The 18,809-nt window shown below is 55.0% G+C and overlaps 1 long non-coding RNA gene and 8 other non-coding genes across 10 annotated transcripts; all 9 read right to left on the bottom strand.

Moving 5' to 3' along the window:
- Positions 1-613: 613 nt before the first annotated feature.
- LOC132421327 (small nucleolar RNA SNORD116) lies at positions 614-705 on the bottom strand. Its single transcript, XR_009518599.1, has one exon. It is a non-coding gene; the product is annotated as a small nucleolar RNA SNORD116 (small nucleolar RNA).
- A 2,006-nt stretch (positions 706-2,711) lies between these two features.
- On the bottom strand, positions 2,712-11,872 carry LOC132420778 (uncharacterized). 2 transcript variants are annotated; one of them, XR_009518435.1, is made up of 4 exons: positions 11,068-11,872; positions 8,565-8,718; positions 6,008-6,151; positions 2,712-3,658 (listed from the first exon to the last, which is right to left on the bottom strand). It is a non-coding gene; the product is annotated as an uncharacterized lncRNA (long non-coding RNA). The 2 variants fall into 2 exon arrangements; XR_009518436.1 differs by having other exon boundaries at positions 6,008-6,155.
- Positions 3,173-3,264, bottom strand: LOC132421310 (small nucleolar RNA SNORD116). The gene has a single exon (XR_009518584.1). It is a non-coding gene; the product is annotated as a small nucleolar RNA SNORD116 (small nucleolar RNA).
- On the bottom strand, positions 5,674-5,765 carry LOC132421328 (small nucleolar RNA SNORD116). The gene has a single exon (XR_009518600.1). It is a non-coding gene; the product is annotated as a small nucleolar RNA SNORD116 (small nucleolar RNA).
- Positions 8,233-8,324, bottom strand: LOC132421311 (small nucleolar RNA SNORD116). Its single transcript, XR_009518585.1, has one exon. It is a non-coding gene; the product is annotated as a small nucleolar RNA SNORD116 (small nucleolar RNA).
- Positions 10,734-10,825, bottom strand: LOC132421329 (small nucleolar RNA SNORD116). Its single transcript, XR_009518601.1, has one exon. It is a non-coding gene; the product is annotated as a small nucleolar RNA SNORD116 (small nucleolar RNA).
- Positions 11,873-13,293: 1,421 nt separating the features above from the next.
- On the bottom strand, positions 13,294-13,385 carry LOC132421337 (small nucleolar RNA SNORD116). Its single transcript, XR_009518608.1, has one exon. It is a non-coding gene; the product is annotated as a small nucleolar RNA SNORD116 (small nucleolar RNA).
- A 2,439-nt stretch (positions 13,386-15,824) lies between these two features.
- LOC132421341 (small nucleolar RNA SNORD116) lies at positions 15,825-15,916 on the bottom strand. Its single transcript, XR_009518611.1, has one exon. It is a non-coding gene; the product is annotated as a small nucleolar RNA SNORD116 (small nucleolar RNA).
- Positions 15,917-18,382: 2,466 nt separating this feature from the next.
- Positions 18,383-18,475, bottom strand: LOC132421347 (small nucleolar RNA SNORD116). Its single transcript, XR_009518616.1, has one exon. It is a non-coding gene; the product is annotated as a small nucleolar RNA SNORD116 (small nucleolar RNA).
- Positions 18,476-18,809: the final 334 nt, after the last annotated feature.

The following is an 18,809-nucleotide window of genomic DNA, read 5'->3' on the forward strand; positions in this document are numbered from 1 at the left end:
ACGTGTCAGGGAAAGATGCCAGAGCCACCCCTCACCAAAGAAGCTTGCTGTGACTTATCTTCACTAAGGCATTTTCTAGCCCTTTCACACAGCACACACAAGCCAGACACAACCCGAGGAGGAGCCCTTAGCTTGGCCAACCTCCCGGTGGCAATGGCCCATTGGATTTCTCCCCTTATCAGGAGAAACCTAAGCTGCATCTGGTCTCCCAAGCAGAACATGGCAAAGAAGCCTGCCCTAGGCCAGGAATCCTGCTCTGACCCTGAGCCTACAGACTTCCGTTTCTTTGCGGGCACAAGGCAACGAGTAGCCGGTGGCGGAGGCCTGTAGAACTCAAGGGCAGGCGACCGGACCACCAAGGGCTCACGCTTCCTCTCCTACCCGAATGCTGAACCGTGGCAGGGGACAGCAGTCCCGGCTAGACCAAGGAACCCACAGACGGCACGCTCTCCCTAGCCTTCCCTCCTGGATTGGCATCCCAGGCTCCTTTCCCAATGCCTCTTCTCCCCATCAGACGGCCACAAGCCTCAACTTAAACAGCGTGGCTGTGGACACCCACGGGAGCAAATGCAACGCGAACCTCTCCCTACTTTCCTTTTGGGAGCCACGTGTTGGACCTCAGTTCCAAGGAGGAGACGGCAGGGATTTCTCACTCATTTTGTTCAGATTTCCAAGGAATGCATTTGTGGAAGTCATCGTCGAGCCAAGCACATGCTCAAACGCTGGACATGCAAACTTGCAGATTCCACCACGGTACGGACAGCGAGCTGAATCACGTCAGCATACGGCAGTGAACAAAGCAAAGCCATTGGGGAAGGAAATGCAGCCAGTTCTCAGGGCATCGAAGCTCGGGTTCCCATGGAAAAGGCCAGAAGGTGAGGGTGTAGCCCCGTTGCACACGTTCCCTTGGTCAAACCTCTAGGTTTTAGGAAAGAGGTGCTACTTACCGCAACAAGGGTTAAACCAGGATCCTCATGGAATGCGGGCCAACACCCCTGTGAGACTCCTCCTCCTCACTTCACCGGGTGTCAGGGATTATACAGATGGTCCCAGGTTGATCTGCTGCTGAAATTCCTTTCTTGGCATTCCACCTGGCTCGGGGTGAGAGAACACATGCGTCCTATAGGAGGGTGCACGGGTGCACCGAGCGAAAGGGCGATGTCCCTCAGTGATGCGTGCTCTGTCTCCCCTCGACATGTAATTTGCTGCAGATCTTGCCTGTGGGTCCGCAGGGAAACGTGAAAGCAACATAGAGCTGACGCCTTCAGAGGGTGCGGCCATCAGGACATAGAGCACCGCTGTCCAAAATCCCCCTGGTCTCGGGCACTGCAATTCCACTCCTGAGTGCTCTCCCAACCACCACAGCAGAAGGATGTCTTCCTAAACCCCTGAGACACCCTCTGGGCAACTGTGGCCCCTCAGACTAAGAGCCGGTGCCATCTAGGGGAACACGCCCGCCCTTGGCACATATTCTTCCACACAAGTGCCACGCTCTTACGGGGAAGAGATCTTCCACAAGGGAAGGGGCCTTGGCCGAATATGACGGCCTTCATCAAAAGCAGCTCGAAGGGAACCGTGACAAAGGGCACGTGAGGAACACCTGGACTGATCAAGGGAGACTCACCAGTAGGCACACTTCCTGAGCTGCTGCCAAGACAGATGACCTACCCTTGGTTCACACACAGAGGTAATGACATGGGAAACATTCTGAAGCCCAACGTGGTGGGGAAACCCTTGCAACCAAATGGCATGGGAGCCATTCCAATGCCCATTGTGGCGGAGAACACCATTGCACCAATGGGGTCAACTGCAGTGGTACCTGGCACATTCACACTCCGGGCCCGTCAGTGACGTGACCTCGGAGAAACAGTGAGGCCCGGGTCTTCTAGAAGCAATGTGTGACCCACAGCCATGCAATTAAGAGAACCCAGCCAACAGCCTAGACACCTGAACCGCTGTGACTCGTCTGGCCTGTGGCCAGGCACACCGGATACCACAGTCTGGATGCACCAGCGCGTGGCAGTGAAAATGACCCCCGCACCACACACCCTCACCCGCCTTTAAATCTATAGCCTTTCCTTGGCAGCCGACTCCCTTTTTTCCGCATGGTTGTGCCCAGTGACCTCCGGGAGGAGCTGCAAACCTCAGGGAACGCTACGTGGGCCAGGTTTAGTAAAGATGTTGGGCTGGACTCAGGAACACCCTCACACCTTCAACACAGGGGGAACGTGGACAGACAGGGACAAAACACCCCACGACCTCCAAATCAGCCCCCATGAGAAGACACCATACTGTGCCACAAAGGCAACCATTCACTAGCATAGGGACCCGCCATGAAGTAAATCGACCAAGGAGGGGAGAAAGGCGGGACAGTCCACAGAAGTCCTCCCGTGTTCCCTCTCTACACGTGCCTCCAAATGCTCCTGAGGGGATATCAAAAGTGTTCCTGGAAGCCTATGGCCTCTGTCAATCTGTCCACCCACAAGTGGACATGTGGGCTTAGCCAGCCATTTCATGTGTCTTTATAGGTAGCCTTGCCCTTCCCTCTCCACCGGGATCCCAACGTGTCATGGAAAGATGCCAGAGCCACCCCTCACCAAAGAAGCTTGCTGTGACTTATCTTGACTAAGGCATTTTCTAGCCTGTTCACACAGCACACACAAGCTGGAAACAACCCGAGGAGGAGCCATCAGCTTGGCCAACCGCCCGGGGACAATGGCCCATTGGATTTCTCCCCTCATCATGAGAAACCTAAACTGCATCTGGTCTCCCAAGCAGAACATGACAAAGAGCCAGCCCTAGGCCAGGAATCCTGCTCTGACCCTGAGCATAGACTTCTCTTTCCGTGAGGGCACAAGGCAACGAGTAGCCGGTGGCGGCGGCCTGTAGAACTCAAATGCAGTCGATAGGACCACCAACGGTTCACGCTTCCTTTCCTAGCCGCGTGCTCGTCCGTGGCAGGGGACAGAAGTCCTGGCTCGACCAAGGAACCCAGAGACGGCACGCTGTCCCTAGCCTTCCCACCTGGATTGGCATCCCAGGCTCCTTTCCCAATGGCTCTTCTCCCCATGAGACGGCCACAACCCTCCACTCGAACAACGTGGCTGTACACACACACGGCAGCAAACGCAACCTCAACCTCTCCCTACTTTCCTTTTGGGAGCCACGTGCTGGACCTCAGTTCCGATGAGGAGACGGTAGGGTTTTCTCACTCATTTTGTTCAGATTTCCAAGGAATGCATTTGTGGGGGTCATCATCGATCCAAGCACATGCTCAAACGCCGGACATGCAAAGTTGCAGATTCCACCAAGGGACGGCCAGTGAGCTGAATCATGTCAGCATACAGAAGCGGCCAGATCTGAGCCATGGGGCAGGAAATGCAGCCAGTTCTCAGGTCATCGAAGCTCATGTTCCCCAGGAAAAAGACAGAAGATGAGGCTGTAGCACCGGTTTTCAGTTCCCGTGGCCAAACCTCTAGGTTTTAGCAAAGAAGTGCCACTTACCGCAACAAGGTTTAAACCAGGATCCTCATGGAATGTGCGCCAACACCCCTGCGAGACTCCTCCTCCTCCCTTCACCAGGTATTATGGATTATACGGATGGCCCCAGGCTGCTCTGCTGCTGGGATTCCGGCCCTGGCAGTCCACCTGGCTCGGGCTGAGAGAACACACGCGTGCCTGAGGATGGTGCACGGGCGCACCGAGGGAAAGGGCGATACCATCTAGTGATGCGTGCTCTATATACACTCCACATTTCATTTGCTGCCCATCGTGCCTGGGTGTCCGCACGTAAATGTGAAAGCAATGTGGCGTAGACGCCTTCACAGCGTGCCGCCATCAGGACAAAGAGCCCCGCTGTCCAACAACACCCTGGCCTCGGGCCCTGCAATTCCTCTCCTGAGCACTCTCCCCTCCATCACAGCTAAAGGATGTCTTCCGGAAACCCTGAGACACGCTCAGGGCAACTGTGCCTCCTCAGACTAAGAGCCAGTGACCTTTGGGGAACACACCAACTCTAAGCACACATGGCTCCACACAGTGGACGCGCCCGGAAGATCAAGAGATCTTCCACAAGGGAAGGGCACACGGCCGAATATGACGGCCTCCACCAAAAGCGGCTCATAGGGACCCACGACAAAGGGCACGTGAGGAACACCTGGACTAATCAAGGCAGACTCACCAGCAGGCATACTTCCTGGCCTGCTGTTAGGACAGACGACCTACCCTTGTCGTACACACAAAGGTAATGGCATGGGAACCATTACGATGCCCAACGTGGCGGGGCAAACTGTTGCAGCAATTGGGTCTCTTGCAGTGCTGCCTGGCACTTTCACACTCTGGGTCCGTCAGCGACGTGACCTCGGTGAAACCGTGAGGCCCAGGTCCTCTAGAAGCAACGTGTTACCTACAGCCGCGCAACAAGAGAACCCGGCCAACAGCCTAGACACCTGAACCGGTATGACTTCTCTGGACTGTGGCCAGGCACGCCGTACACCACAGTCTCAAAGCACCAGCGGGTGGCAGGAGAAAAGATCCCCGCACCACACATCCTCTCGGGCCCGGAAACCTGTAGCCTTTCCTTGGCAGCCGACTCCCTTTCCGCGTGGTTTTGCCCAATGACCTCCGGGAAGGTCTGCAATCCTCAGGGACTGCTAGGTGGGCTGGGTGTAGTACCGATGCAGGGCTGTACTGAGGAACACCTTCACATCTTCAACACAGGGAGAACGTGGACAGACAGGGACAAAACACCCCACGGCCTCCAAATCAGCCCCCATGAGAAGACACCATACTGTGCCACGAAGGCAACCATTCCCTGGCACAGGGACCCGCCATGAAGTAAATTGACCAAGGAGGGGAAACAAGCGAGACACGCCACAGATGTGCTCCCGTGTTCCCTCTCTACACTTGCCTCCAAATGTCCCTGAGGGAATACCAAAAGTGTTCCCGGAAGCCTATGACCACCATCGATCTATCCACCCACCAGTAAACCTGTGGGATTAGCCAGCCATCTCTCGTGTCTTCTTCATTCGCCTTGCCCTCCTCTCTCCACCGGGATCCCAACGTGTCAGGGAAAGATGCCAGAGCCACCCCTCACCAAAGAAGCTTGCTGTGACTTATCTTCACTAAGGCATTTTCTAGCCCTTTCACACAGCACACACAAGCCAGACACAACCCGAGGAGGAGCCCTTAGCTTGGCCAACCTCCCGGTGGCAATGGCCCATTGGATTTCTCCCCTTATCAGGAGAAACCTAAACTGCATCTGGTCTCCCAAGCAGAACATGGCAAAGAAGCCTGCCCTAGGCCAGGAATCCTGCTCTGACCCTGAGCCTACAGACTTCCGTTTCTTTGCGGGCACAAGGCAACGAGTAGCCGGTGGCGGAGGCCTGTAGAACTCAAGGGCAGGCGACCGGACCACCAAGGGCTCACGCTTCCTCTCCTACCCGAATGCTGAACCGTGGCAGGGGACAGCAGTCCCGGCTAGACCAAGGAACCCACAGATGGCACGCTCTCCCTAGCCTTCCCTCCTGGATTGGCATCCCAGGCTCCTTTCCCAATGCCTCTACTCCCCATCAGACGGCCACAAGCCTCAACTTAAACAGCGTGGCTGTGGACACCCACGGGAGCAAATGCAACGCGAACCTCTCCCTACTTTCCTTTTGGGAGCCACGTGTTGGACCTCAGTTCCAAGGAGGAGACGGCAGGGATTTCTCACTCATTTTGTTCAGATTTCCAAGGAATGCATTTGTGGAAGTCATCGTCGAGCCAAGCACATGCTCAAACGCTGGACATGCAAACTTGCAGATTCCACCACGGTACGGACAGCGAGCTGAATCACGTCAGCACACGGCAGTGAACAAAGCAAAGCCATTGGGGAAGGAAATGCAGCCAGTTCTCAGGGCATCGAAGCTCGGGTTCCCATGGAAAAGGCCAGAAGGTGAGGGTGTAGCCCCGTTGCACATGTTCCCTTGGTCAAACCTCTAGGTTTTAGGAAAGAGGTGCTACTTACCGCAACAAGGGTTAAACCAGGATCCTCATGGAATGCGGGCCAACACCCCTGTGAGACTCCTCCTCCTCACTTCACCGGGTGTCAGGGATTATACAGATGGTCCCAGGTTGATCTGCTGCTGGAATTCCTTTCCTGGCATTCCACCTGGCTCGGGGTGAGAGAACACATGCGTCCTATAGGAGGGTGCACGGGTGCACCGAGCGAAAGGGCGATGTCCCTCAGTGATGCGTGCTCTGTCTCCCCTCGACATGTAATTTGCTGCAGATCTTGCCTGTGGGTCCGCAGGGAAACGTGAAAGCAACATAGAGCTGACGCCTTCAGAGGGTGCGGCCATCAGGACATAGAGCACCGCTGTCCAAAATCCCCCTGGTCTCGGGCACTGCAATTCCACTCCTGAGTGCTCTCCCATCCACCACAGCAGAAGGATGTCTTCCTAAACCCCTGAGACACCCTCTGGGCAACTGTGGCCCCTCAGACTAAGAGCCGGTGCCATCTAGGGGAACACGCCCGCCCTTGGCACATATTCTTCCACACAAGTGCCACGCTCTTACGGGGAAGAGATCTTCCACAAGGGAAGGGGCCTTGGCCGAATATGACGGCCTTCATCAAAAGCAGCTCGAAGGGAACCGTGACAAAGGGCACGTGAGGAACACCTGGACTGATCAAGGGAGACTCACCAGTAGGCACACTTCCTGAGCTGCTGCCAAGACAGATGACCTACCCTTGGTTCACACACAGAGGTAATGACATGGGAAACATTCTGAAGCCCAACGTGGTGGGGAAACCCTTGCAACCAAATGGCATGGGAGCCATTCCAATGCCCATTGTGGCGGAGAACACCATTGCACCAATGGGGTCAACTGCAGTGGTACCTGGCACATTCACACTCCGGGCCCGTCAGTGACGTGACCTCGGAGAAACAGTGAGGCCCGGGTCTTCTAGAAGCAATGTGTGACCCACAGCCATGCAATTAAGAGAACCCAGCCAACAGCCTAGACACCTGAACCGCTATGACTCGTCTGGCCTGTGGCCAGGCACACCGGATACCACAGTCTGGATGCACCAGCGCGTGGCAGTGAAAATGACCCCCGCACCACACACCCTCACCCGCCTTTAAATCTATAGCCTTTCCTTGGCAGCCGACTCCCTTTTTTCCGCATGGTTGTGCCCAGTGACCTCCGGGAGGAGCTGCAAACCTCAGGGAACGCTACGTGGGCCAGGTTTAGTAAAGATGTTGGGCTGGACTCAGGAACACCCTCACACCTTCAACACAGGGGGAACGTGGACAGACAGGGACAAAACACCCCACGACCTCCAAATCAGCCCCCATGAGAAGACACCATACTGTGCCACAAAGGCAACCATTCACTAGCATAGGGACCCGCCATGAAGTAAATCGACCAAGGAGGGGAGAAAGGCGGGACAGTCCACAGAAGTCCTCCCGTGTTCCCTCTCTACACGTGCCTCCAAATGCTCCTGAGGGGACATCAAAAGTGTTCCTGGAAGCCTATGGCCTCTGTCAATCTGTCCACCCACAAGTAGACATGTGGGCTTAGCCAGCCATTTCATGTGTCTTTATAGGTAGCCTTGCCCTTCCCTCTCCACCGGGATCCCAACGTGTCATGGAAAGATGCCAGAGCCACCCCTCACCAAAGAAGCTTGCTGTGACTTATCTTGACTAAGGCATTTTCTAGCCTGTTCACACAGCACACACAAGCCGGAAACAACCCGAGGAGGAGCCATCAGCTTGGCCAACCGCCCGGGGACAATGGCCCATTGGATTTCTCCCCTCATCATGAGAAACCTAAACTGCATCTGGTCTCCCAAGCAGAACATGACAAAGAGCCAGCCCTAGGCCAGGAATCCTGCTCTGACCCTGAGCATAGACTTCTCTTTCCGTGAGGGCACAAGGCAACGAGTAGCCGGTGGCGGCGGCCTGTAGAACTCAAATGCAGTCGATAGGACCACCAACGGTTCACGCTTCCTTTCCTAGCCGCGTGCTCGTCCGTGGCAGGGGACAGAAGTCCTGGCTCGACCAAGGAACCCAGAGACGGCACGCTGTCCCTAGCCTTCCCACCTGGATTGGCATCCCAGGCTCCTTTCCCAATGGCTCTTCTCCCCATGAGACGGCCACAACCCTCCACTCGAACAACGTGGCTGTACACACACACGGCAGCAAACGCAACCTCAACCTCTCCCTACTTTCCTTTTGGGAGCCACGTGCTGGACCTCAGTTCCGATGAGGAGACGGTAGGGTTTTCTCACTCATTTTGTTCAGATTTCCAAGGAATGCATTTGTGGGGGTCATCATCGATCCAAGCACATGCTCAAACGCCGGACATGCAAAGTTGCAGATTCCACCAAGGGACGGCCAGTGAGCTGAATCATGTCAGCATACAGAAGCGGCCAGATCTGAGCCATGGGGCAGGAAATGCAGCCAGTTCTCAGGTCATCGAAGCTCACGTTCCCCAGGAAAAAGACAGAAGATGAGGCTGTAGCACCGGTTTTCAGTTCCCGTGGCCAAACCTCTAGGTTTTAGCAAAGAAGTGCCACTTACCGCAACAAGGTTTAAACCAGGATCCTCATGGAATGTGCGCCAACACCCCTGCGAGACTCCTCCTCCTCCCTTCACCAGGTATTATGGATTATACGGATGGCCCCAGGCTGCTCTGCTGCTGGGATTCCGGCCCTGGCAGTCCACCTGGCTCGGGCTGAGAGAACACACGCGTGCCTGAGGATGGTGCACGGGCGCACCGAGGGAAAGGGCGATACCATCTAGTGATGCGTGCTCTATATACACTCCACATTTCATTTGCTGCCCATCGTGCCTGGGTGTCCGCACGTAAATGTGAAAGCAATGTGGCGTAGACGCCTTCACAGCGTGCCGCCATCAGGACAAAGAGCCCCGCTGTCCAACAACACCCTGGCCTCGGGCCCTGCAATTCCTCTCCTGAGCACTCTCCCCTCCATCACAGCTAAAGGATGTCTTCCGGAAACCCTGAGACACGCTCAGGGCAACTGTGCCTCCTCAGACTAAGAGCCAGTGACCTTTGGGGAACACACCAACTCTAAGCACACATGGCTCCACACAGTGGACGCGCCCGGAAGATCAAGAGATCTTCCACAAGGGAAGGGCACACGGCCGAATATGACGGCCTCCACCAAAAGCGGCTCATAGGGACCCACGACAAAGGGCACGTGAGGAACACCTGGACTAATCAGGGCAGACTCACCAGCAGGCATACTTCCTGGCCTGCTGTTAGGACAGACGACCTACCCTTGTCGTACACACAAAGGTAATGGCATGGGAACCATTACGATGCCCAACGTGGCGGGGCAAACTGTTGCAGCAATTGGGTCTCTTGCAGTGCTGCCTGGCACTTTCACACTCTGGGTCCGTCAGTGACGTGACCTCGGTGAAACCGTGAGGCCCAGGTCCTCTAGAAGCAACGTGTTACCTACAGCCGCGCAACAAGAGAACCCGGCCAACAGCCTAGACACCTGAACCGGTATGACTTCTCTGGACTGTGGCCAGGCACGCCGTACACCACAGTCTCAAAGCACCAGCGGGTGGCAGGAGAAAAGATCCCCGCACCACACATCCTCTCGGGCCCGGAAACCTGTAGCCTTTCCTTGGCAGCCGACTCCCTTTCCGCGTGGTTTTGCCCAATGACCTCCGGGAAGGTCTGCAATCCTCAGGGACTGCTAGGTGGGCTGGGTGTAGTACCGATGCAGGGCTGTACTGAGGAACACCTTCACATCTTCAACACAGGGAGAACGTGGACAGACAGGGACAAAACACCCCACGGCCTCCAAATCAGCCCCCATGAGAAGACACCATACTGTGCCACGAAGGCAACCATTCCCTGGCACAGGGACCCGCCATGAAGTAAATTGACCAAGGAGGGGAAACAAGCGAGACACGCCACAGATGTGCTCCCGTGTTCCCTCTCTACACTTGCCTCCAAATGTCCCTGAGGGAATACCAAAAGTGTTCCCGGAAGCCTATGACCACCATCGATCTATCCACCCACCAGTAAACCTGTGGGATTAGCCAGCCATCTCTCGTGTCTTCTTCATTCGCCTTGCCCTCCTCTCTCCACCGGGATCCCAACGTGTCAGGGAAAGATGCCAGAGCCACCCCTCACCAAAGAAGCTTGCTGTGACTTATCTTCACTAAGGCATTTTCTAGCCCTTTCACACAGCACACACAAGCCAGACACAACCCGAGGAGGAGCCCTTAGCTTGGCCAACCTCCCGGTGGCAATGGCCCATTGGATTTCTCCCCTTATCAGGAGAAACCTAAGCTGCATCTGGTCTCCCAAGCAGAACATGGCAAAGAAGCCTGCCCTAGGCCAGGAATCCTGCTCTGACCCTGAGCCTACAGACTTCCGTTTCTTTGCGGGCACAAGGCAACGAGTAGCCGGTGGCGGAGGCCTGTAGAACTCAAGGGCAGGCGACCGGACCACCAAGGGCTCACGCTTCCTCTCCTACCTGAATGCTGAACCGTGGCAGGGGACAGCAGTCCCGGCTAGACCAAGGAACCCACAGACGGCACGCTCTCCCTAGCCTTCCCTCCTGGATTGGCATCCCAGGCTCCTTTCCCAATGCCTCTTCTCCCCATCAGACGGCCACAAGCCTCAACTTAAACAGCGTGGCTGTGGACACCCACGGGAGCAAATGCAACGCGAACCTCTCCCTACTTTCCTTTTGGGAGCCACGTGTTGGACCTCAGTTCCAAGGAGGAGACGGCAGGGATTTCTCACTCATTTTGTTCAGATTTCCAAGGAATGCATTTGTGGAAGTCATCGTCGAGCCAAGCACATGCTCAAACGCTGGACATGCAAACTTGCAGATTCCACCACGGTACGGACAGCGAGCTGAATCACGTCAGCATACGGCAGTGAACAAAGCAAAGCCATTGGGGAAGGAAATGCAGCCAGTTCTCAGGGCATCGAAGCTCGGGTTCCCATGGAAAAGGCCAGAAGGTGAGGGTGTAGCCCCGTTGCACACGTTCCCTTGGTCAAACCTCTAGGTTTTAGGAAAGAGGTGCTACTTACCGCAACAAGGGTTAAACCAGGATCCTCATGGAATGCGGGCCAACACCCCTGTGAGACTCCTCCTCCTCACTTCACCGGGTGTCAGGGATTATACAGATGGTCCCAGGTTGATCTGCTGCTGGAATTCCTTTCTTGGCATTCCACCTGGCTCGGGGTGAGAGAACACATGCGTCCTATAGGAGGGTGCACGGGTGCACCGAGCGAAAGGGCGATGTCCCTCAGTGATGCGTGCTCTGTCTCCCCTCGACATGTAATTTGCTGCAGATCTTGCCTGTGGGTCCGCAGGGAAACGTGAAAGCAACATAGAGCTGACGCCTTCAGAGGGTGCGGCCATCAGGACATAGAGCACCGCTGTCCAAAATCCCCCTGGTCTCGGGCACTGCAATTCCACTCCTGAGTGCTCTCCCAACCACCACAGCAGAAGGATGTCTTCCTAAACCCCTGAGACACCCTCTGGGCAACTGTGGCCCCTCAGACTAAGAGCCGGTGCCATCTAGGGGAACACGCCCGCCCTTGGCACATATTCTTCCACACAAGTGCCACGCTCTTACGGGGAAGAGATCTTCCACAAGGGAAGGGGCCTTGGCCGAATATGACGGCCTTCATCAAAAGCAGCTCGAAGGGAACCGTGACAAAGGGCACGTGAGGAACACCTGGACTGATCAAGGGAGACTCACCAGTAGGCACACTTCCTGAGCTGCTGCCAAGACAGATGACCTACCCTTGGTTCACACACAGAGGTAATGACATGGGAAACATTCTGAAGCCCAACGTGGTGGGGAAACCCTTGCAACCAAATGGCATGGGAGCCATTCCAATGCCCATTGTGGTGGAGAACACCATTGCACCAATGGGGTCAACTGCAGTGGTACCTGGCACATTCACACTCCGGGCCCGTCAGTGACGTGACCTCGGAGAAACAGTGAGGCCCGGGTCTTCTAGAAGCAATGTGTGACCCACAGCCATGCAATTAAGAGAACCCAGCCAACAGCCTAGACACCTGAACCGCTATGACTCGTCTGGCCTGTGGCCAGGCACACCGGATACCACAGTCTGGATGCACCAGCGCGTGGCAGTGAAAATGACCCCCGCACCACACACCCTCACCCGCCTTTAAATCTATAGCCTTTCCTTGGCAGCCGACTCCCTTTTTTCCGCATGGTTGTGCCCAGTGACCTCCGGGAGGAGCTGCAAACCTCAGGGAACGCTACGTGGGCCAGGTTTAGTAAAGATGTTGGGCTGGACTCAGGAACACCCTCACACCTTCAACACAGGGGGAACGTGGACAGACAGGGACAAAACACCCCACGACCTCCAAATCAGCCCCCATGAGAAGACACCATACTGTGCCACAAAGGCAACCATTCACTAGCATAGGGACCCGCCATGAAGTAAATCGACCAAGGAGGGGAAAAAGGCGGGACAGTCCACAAATGTGCTCCCGTATTCCCTCCCGCTACGTGCCTCCAAATGCTCCTGAGGGAATCCCAAATGTGTTCCAGGAATCCTATGGCCACCATCGATCTATCCACACACCAGTAAACCTGGGGGCTTAGACAACCATCACACGTGTCTTTTTCACTCGGCCTGATATTCTCTCTCCCCTGGGATCCCAATGTGTCACAGAAAGATGCCAGAGCCACGCCTCACCAGAGAAGCTTGCCGTGACTAAGATTGACTAAGGCCTTTTCTAGCCCCTTCATGTAGCCACACATGCAGGACACAACCCGAGGAGGAGCCATCAGCTTGGCCAACCTCCCTGGGACAATGGCCTATTGGATTCCTCCTCTCATCACGAGAAACCTAAACTGCATCCGGTCTCCCAAGAGAACAAGACAAAAAAGCCTGCCCTAGGCCAGGAATCCTGCTCTGACCCTGAGCATACAGACTTCTGTTTCTGTGAGGGCACAAGTCAACGAGAAGCTGGTGGTGGCAGCCTGTAGAATTCAAGTGCAGTCGATAGGACCACCAGTGGTTCACGCTTCCTTTCCTATCTGCATCCTAGTCCATGGCAGGGGACAGAAGTCCTGACTAGACCAAGGAACCCAGAGATGGCACGCTGTCCCTATCCTTCCCACATGGATTGGCATCCCAGGCTCCTTCCCCAGTGGCTCTTCTCCCCATGAGATGGCCACAACCCTCCACTTGAACAACGTGGCTGTGGACACACACGGCAGCAAACGCAATGTCAACCTCTCCCTACTTTCCTTTTGCGAGCTACGTGCTGGACCTCAGTTCCACTGACGAGACAGTAGGGTTTTCTCACTCATTTTCTTCATATTTCCAAGGAATGCATTTGTGGGGGTCATCATCGATCCAAGCACATTCTCAAACGCTGGACATGCAACGATGCAGATTCCACCATGGGACTCCCATCGAGCTGAATCATGTCAGCATATGGAAGGGGCCAGAGCCGAGCCATTGGGGCAGGAAATGCAGCCAGTTCTCAGGTCGTCGAAGCTCATGCTCCCCGAGAAAAGGCCGGAAGGTGAGGGTATAGCCCCGTTGCACAAGTTCCCATGGTGAAACCTCCAGGGTTTAGCAAAGAAGTGCTGCTTACCACAACAAGGGTTAAATCAGGATCCTCATGGAATGCACGTCAACACCCCAGTGAGACTCCTCCTCCTCACTTCACCGGGAATAACGGATTATACGGATGGCCCCAGGTTGCTCTGCTGCTGGAATTCCTTTTCCTGAATTCCAACTGGCTCGGGGTGAGAGAACACATGCGTGCTTTACGAGGGTGCACGGGCGCACCAAGGTAAAGGGCGATACCACCCATCGATGCGTACTCCATCTCCCCTCAACATTTTATTTGCTGCCCATCTTGCCTTTGTGTCCACAGGCAAACGTGAAAGCAACGTAGAGCAGACGCCTTCAGAGCCTGTGGCCATCAGGACAAATACCTCTGCTGTCCAAAAAGCCCCTAGTCTTGGGCCCTGCAACTCCTCTCCTGAGCACTCTCCCCTCCAGCACAGGAAAAGGATGTCTTCCTGAGCCCCTGAGGCCCCTTCAGGGCAACTGTGCCCCCTCAGACTAAGAGCCAGTGCCCTCCAGTTGAACACATCCGCCATTGGCACATATGCTTCCACTAAAAGGACGCGCCCTGAAGGGGAAGAGATCTTCCACAAGGGAAGGGCCCTTGGCCGAATATGACGGCCTCCATCAAAAGCAGCTCGTAGGGACCCGTGACAAAGCGTACGTGAGGAACACCTGGACTGATCAAGGGAGACTCAGCAGCAGGCATACTTCCTGGCCCGCTGCCAAGACAGAGGACCTACCCTTGGACCACACACAAAGCTAGTGTCATGGGAACCACTCCGAAGCGAAATGTGGTGGGGAACACCATTGTAGCCTAATGGCATGGGAGCCATTCCAGTGCCCAAAGTGGTGGAGCAAAGAGTTACAGCAATTGGGTCACCCGCAGTGGTGGCTGGCACTTTTGCACTGTGGACCCGTCTGTGACGTGCCCTCGGAGAAACCGTGAGGCCCAGGTCTTCTAGAAGCAACGTGTTACCCACAGCCGTGCAATGAGAGAACCCAGCCAACAGTCTAGACACTTGAACCGCTATGACTTGTCTGGCCTGTGGACAGGCAAGCCGGATACCACAGTCTGGACGCACCAGCGGGTGGCAGGAAAAATGGCCCCCGCACCACACATCCTCTCCTGCCCTTAAAGCTTTAGCCTTTCCTTGGCAGCCAACCCCCTTCTTTCCGCCTAGTTGTGCCCAGTGACCTCCGGGAAGATCTGCAAATCTCAAGGAACGCTATGTGGGCTGGGTGTATTAAAGATGCTGGGCTGTACTGAGGAACATCTTCACATCTTCAACACAGGGGGAACGTGGACAGACAGGGACAAACACCTCACGGCATCCAAATCAGCCCCCATGAGAAGAAACCATACTGTGCCACAAAGGCAACCATTCACTAGCATAGGGACCCGCCATGAAGTAAATCGAACAAGGAGAGGAAAAAGGCGGGACAGTCCACAGAAGTTCTCCCGTGTTCCCTCTCTACACATGCCTCCAAATGCTCCATGGATCCTATCAATCTCTCCACCCACCAGTAATCATGTGGGCTTTGCCAGCCATCTCACGTGTCTTTTTCACTCACCTTGCCCTTCCCCCTCCACGGGGATCCCAACATGTCACGGAAAGATGCCAGAGCCACCCCTCACCAAAGAAGCTTGCTGTGACTAATCTTGACTAAGGCATTTTCTAGCCTCTTCACAGAGCACACAGGCCGGACACAACCCGAGGAGGAGCCATCTGCTTGGCCAACCAACCTGCCGGGGACAGTGGCACATTGGATTTCTACGCTCATCATGAGAAATCTAAACTTCATCTGGTCTCCCAAGCAGATCATGTCAAAGAAGCCTTCCTTAGGCCAGGAATCCTGCTCTGACCATGGGCATAGAAACTTCTGTTTCCGTGAGGGCACAAGGCAACGACAAGCCTGTGGGGGCGGCCTGTAGAACTCAACTGCAGGCGAGAGGACCACCAATGGCTCACACTTCCTCTCCTACACGCATGCTGAACCGTGGCAGGGGACAGCAGTCCTGGCTAGACCGAGGAGCCCACAGACGGCAGGCTCTCCCTAGCCTTCCCACCTGGATTGGCATCCCAGGGTCCTTTCCCAATGGCTCTTCTCCCCATCAGACGGCCACAACCCTCAACTTGAACAACGTGGCTGTGGACACACAAAGCAGCACATGCAATGTGAACCTCTCCCTACTGTCCTTATTGGAGCCACATGCTGGACCTCAGTTCCAATGAGGTGACGCTACGGATTTCTTACTCATTTTGTTCAGATATCCAAGGAATTCATTTGTGGGAGTCATCGTCGATCCAAGCACATGCTCAAAGCTTGGACATGCAAAGTTGCAGATTCCATCACGGGATGGACAGCGAACTGAATCATGTCAGCATACAGAAGCAGCCAGTGTCAAGCAATGGAGCAGGAAATGCAGCCAGTTCTCAGGGCATCAAAGCTCATGTTCCCCGAGAAAAGGCCAGAATGTGAGTGTGTCTTCCCTTTTTCAAGTTCCCGTAGCCAAACCTCTAGGTTTTAGCAAAGAAGTGCCACTTACCGCAACAAAGTTTAAACCAGGATCCTCATGGAATGTGCGCCAACACCCCTGTGAGACTCCTTCTCCTCACTTCAACGGTTATCACGAATTATACGGATGGCCCCAGGCTGTTCTGCTGCTGGTATTCCTTCCCTGGCATTCCACCTGATTCGGGCTGAGAGAACACAAGCGTAATTGAGGAGGGTGCACAGGCGCACCGAGGGAAAGAGCAATACAACCCAGCGATGCGTGCCTTATTTCCCCTCAGCATTTCATTTGCTGCCCATCTTGCCTGGGTGTCCGCAGGGAAACATGAATGCCACGTAGCGCAGACGCTTTCAGAGCGTGTGGCCATCAGGAAAAAGAGCCCCGCTGTCCAACAACCGCCTGGTCTCGGACCCTGCAACTCCTCTCCTGAGCACTCTCCCCTCCAGCACAGGAAATGGATGTCTTCCTGAACCCCTGAGACCCCCTCAGGGCAACTGTGCCCCCTCAGACTTAGAGCCAGTGACCTCCAGGTGAACACATCTGCCCTTGGCACGTATGCTTCCACTCAATGGACGCGCCCTTAAGGGGAAGACATCTTCCACAAGGGAAAGGCCCTTGGCTGAATATGACGGCCTCCATCAAAAGCGGCTCGTAGGGACCCGTGACAAAGCGTACGTGAGGAACACCTGGACTGATCAAGGGAGACTCAGCAGCAGGTATACTTCCAGGCTTGCTGCCAAGATAGACGACCTACCCTTGGCCCACACACAAAGTTCATGGCATGGGAACAATTCCGATGCGCAACGTGGCAGGGAAAACCCTTGCAGCCTAATGGCATTGGAGCCATTCCAATATCCAAAGCGGCGGGGCAATTCGTTGCAGTAATTGGGTCACTTGCAGTTGCTGCCTGGCACTTTCGCACTCTGCGCCCGTCAGTGACGGGACGTCGGAGAAACCGTGAGGCCCAGGTCCTCTAGAAGCAATATGTTATCTACAGCCGTGCAACAAGAGAACCTAGCTAACAGCTTAGACACTTGAATCTGTATGACTTGTGTGGTGTGTGGCCAAGCGGGTCGAATACCACAGTCTCGACGCACCAGCGGGTAGCAGGAAAAATGACCCTCGCACCACACATACACTCTTGCCCTTAAAGTTGTAGCCTTTCCTTGGCAGCCAACTACCTTTTTTTCTGCCTGGTTGTGCCCAGTGACCTCTGGGAAGAGTTGCAATCCACAGGGAACGCTATTTGGGCCAGGTATAGAAACGATCCTGGGCTGTACATAGGAGCACCTTCAATCTTCAACACAGGGGGAACGTCGACCGCCAGGGCCAAAACACCCCACGGCCTTCAAATCCTCCCCCATGAGAAGAAACCATACTGTGCCACGAAGGCAACCACTCGCTGGCACAGGGACCCACCATGAATCAAATCGATCTAGGAGAGGAAAAAGGTGGGACCGTCCACAAATGTGCTCTCGAGTTCCCTCCCTACACGTGCCTGCAATCGCTCCTGAGGGAATCCGAAATGTGTTCCGGGAACCCTATGGCCACCGTCGATCTATCCACCCACCTGTAAATCGGAGGGCTTAGCCAGCCATCTCAAGTGCCTTTTTAACTTGCCTTGTCTTTCTCTCTACACTGGGATCCCAATGTGTCTCCACAAGATGCCAGAGCCACCCCTCACCAAAGAAGCTTACATGACTAAGCTTGACTAAGGCATTTTCTAGCCCATTTAGATAGCACACACAAGCAGGACGGAACCCAAGGAGGAGCCATCAGCTTTTCTAAACTCCCGGCGAATGTGCCCCATTTGATTCCTCCCCTCATCAGGAGAAACCTAAACTGCATCTGGTCTCCCAAGCAGAACGTGACAAAGAACCCTGCCCTAGGCCAGGAATCCTGCTCTGACCCCGAGCATACAGACTTGTTTCTTTGAGGGCACAAGGCAACGACACCCCCACGGGGGCAGCCTGTAGAATGCAAGTGCAGGCCACAGGACCACCAATGGCTCATGTTTCCTGTGCTACCCTCATGCTGAACCGTGGCAGGGGACAGCAGTCTTGGCTAGACCAATGAACCCAGAGATGGCACGCTGTCCCTAGCCTTCCCACCTGGATTGGCATCCCAGGCTCCTTTCCCAATGGTTCTTCTCCCCATGAGACGGCCAGAATCCTAAACTTGAGCAACGTGGCTGTGGACAAGCACGCCACCAAATGCAACGTGAACCTCTCCCTACTTTCCTTTTGAGAGCCACGTGCTGGACCTCAGTTCCGATGAGGAGACGGTAGGGATTTCTCACTCATTTTTTTCAAATATCTAAGGAATACATTTTTTGGGAGTCATCGTCGATCCAAGCAAATGCTCAAACGCTGGAAATGCAGAGTTGCAGATTCCACCACAGGATGGTCAGCGAGCTGAATCATGTCAGCATATGGAAGTGGCCAGAACCCAGCCATGGGGCAGGAAATGCAGCCAGTTTTCAGGGCAACGAAGATCCCGTTTCCCGAGAAAACACGAGAAGGTGAGAGTGTAGCCCCGGTGCCCAAGTTCCAGTGGCCAAACCTCTAGGTTTCACCAAAGAAGTGCCACTTAGCACAACAAGGGTTAAACCAGGATCCTCATGGAATGCACGCCAAAACCCCTCTGAGTCTCCTTCACCTGGCCTCGCCTTGCCTCACCGTCATCA

The sequence above is a fragment of the Delphinus delphis genome, chromosome 2, assembly GCF_949987515.2.
Source record: "Delphinus delphis chromosome 2, mDelDel1.2, whole genome shotgun sequence".
In the NCBI taxonomy this organism is placed as follows: Eukaryota; Metazoa; Chordata; class Mammalia; order Artiodactyla; family Delphinidae; genus Delphinus; species Delphinus delphis.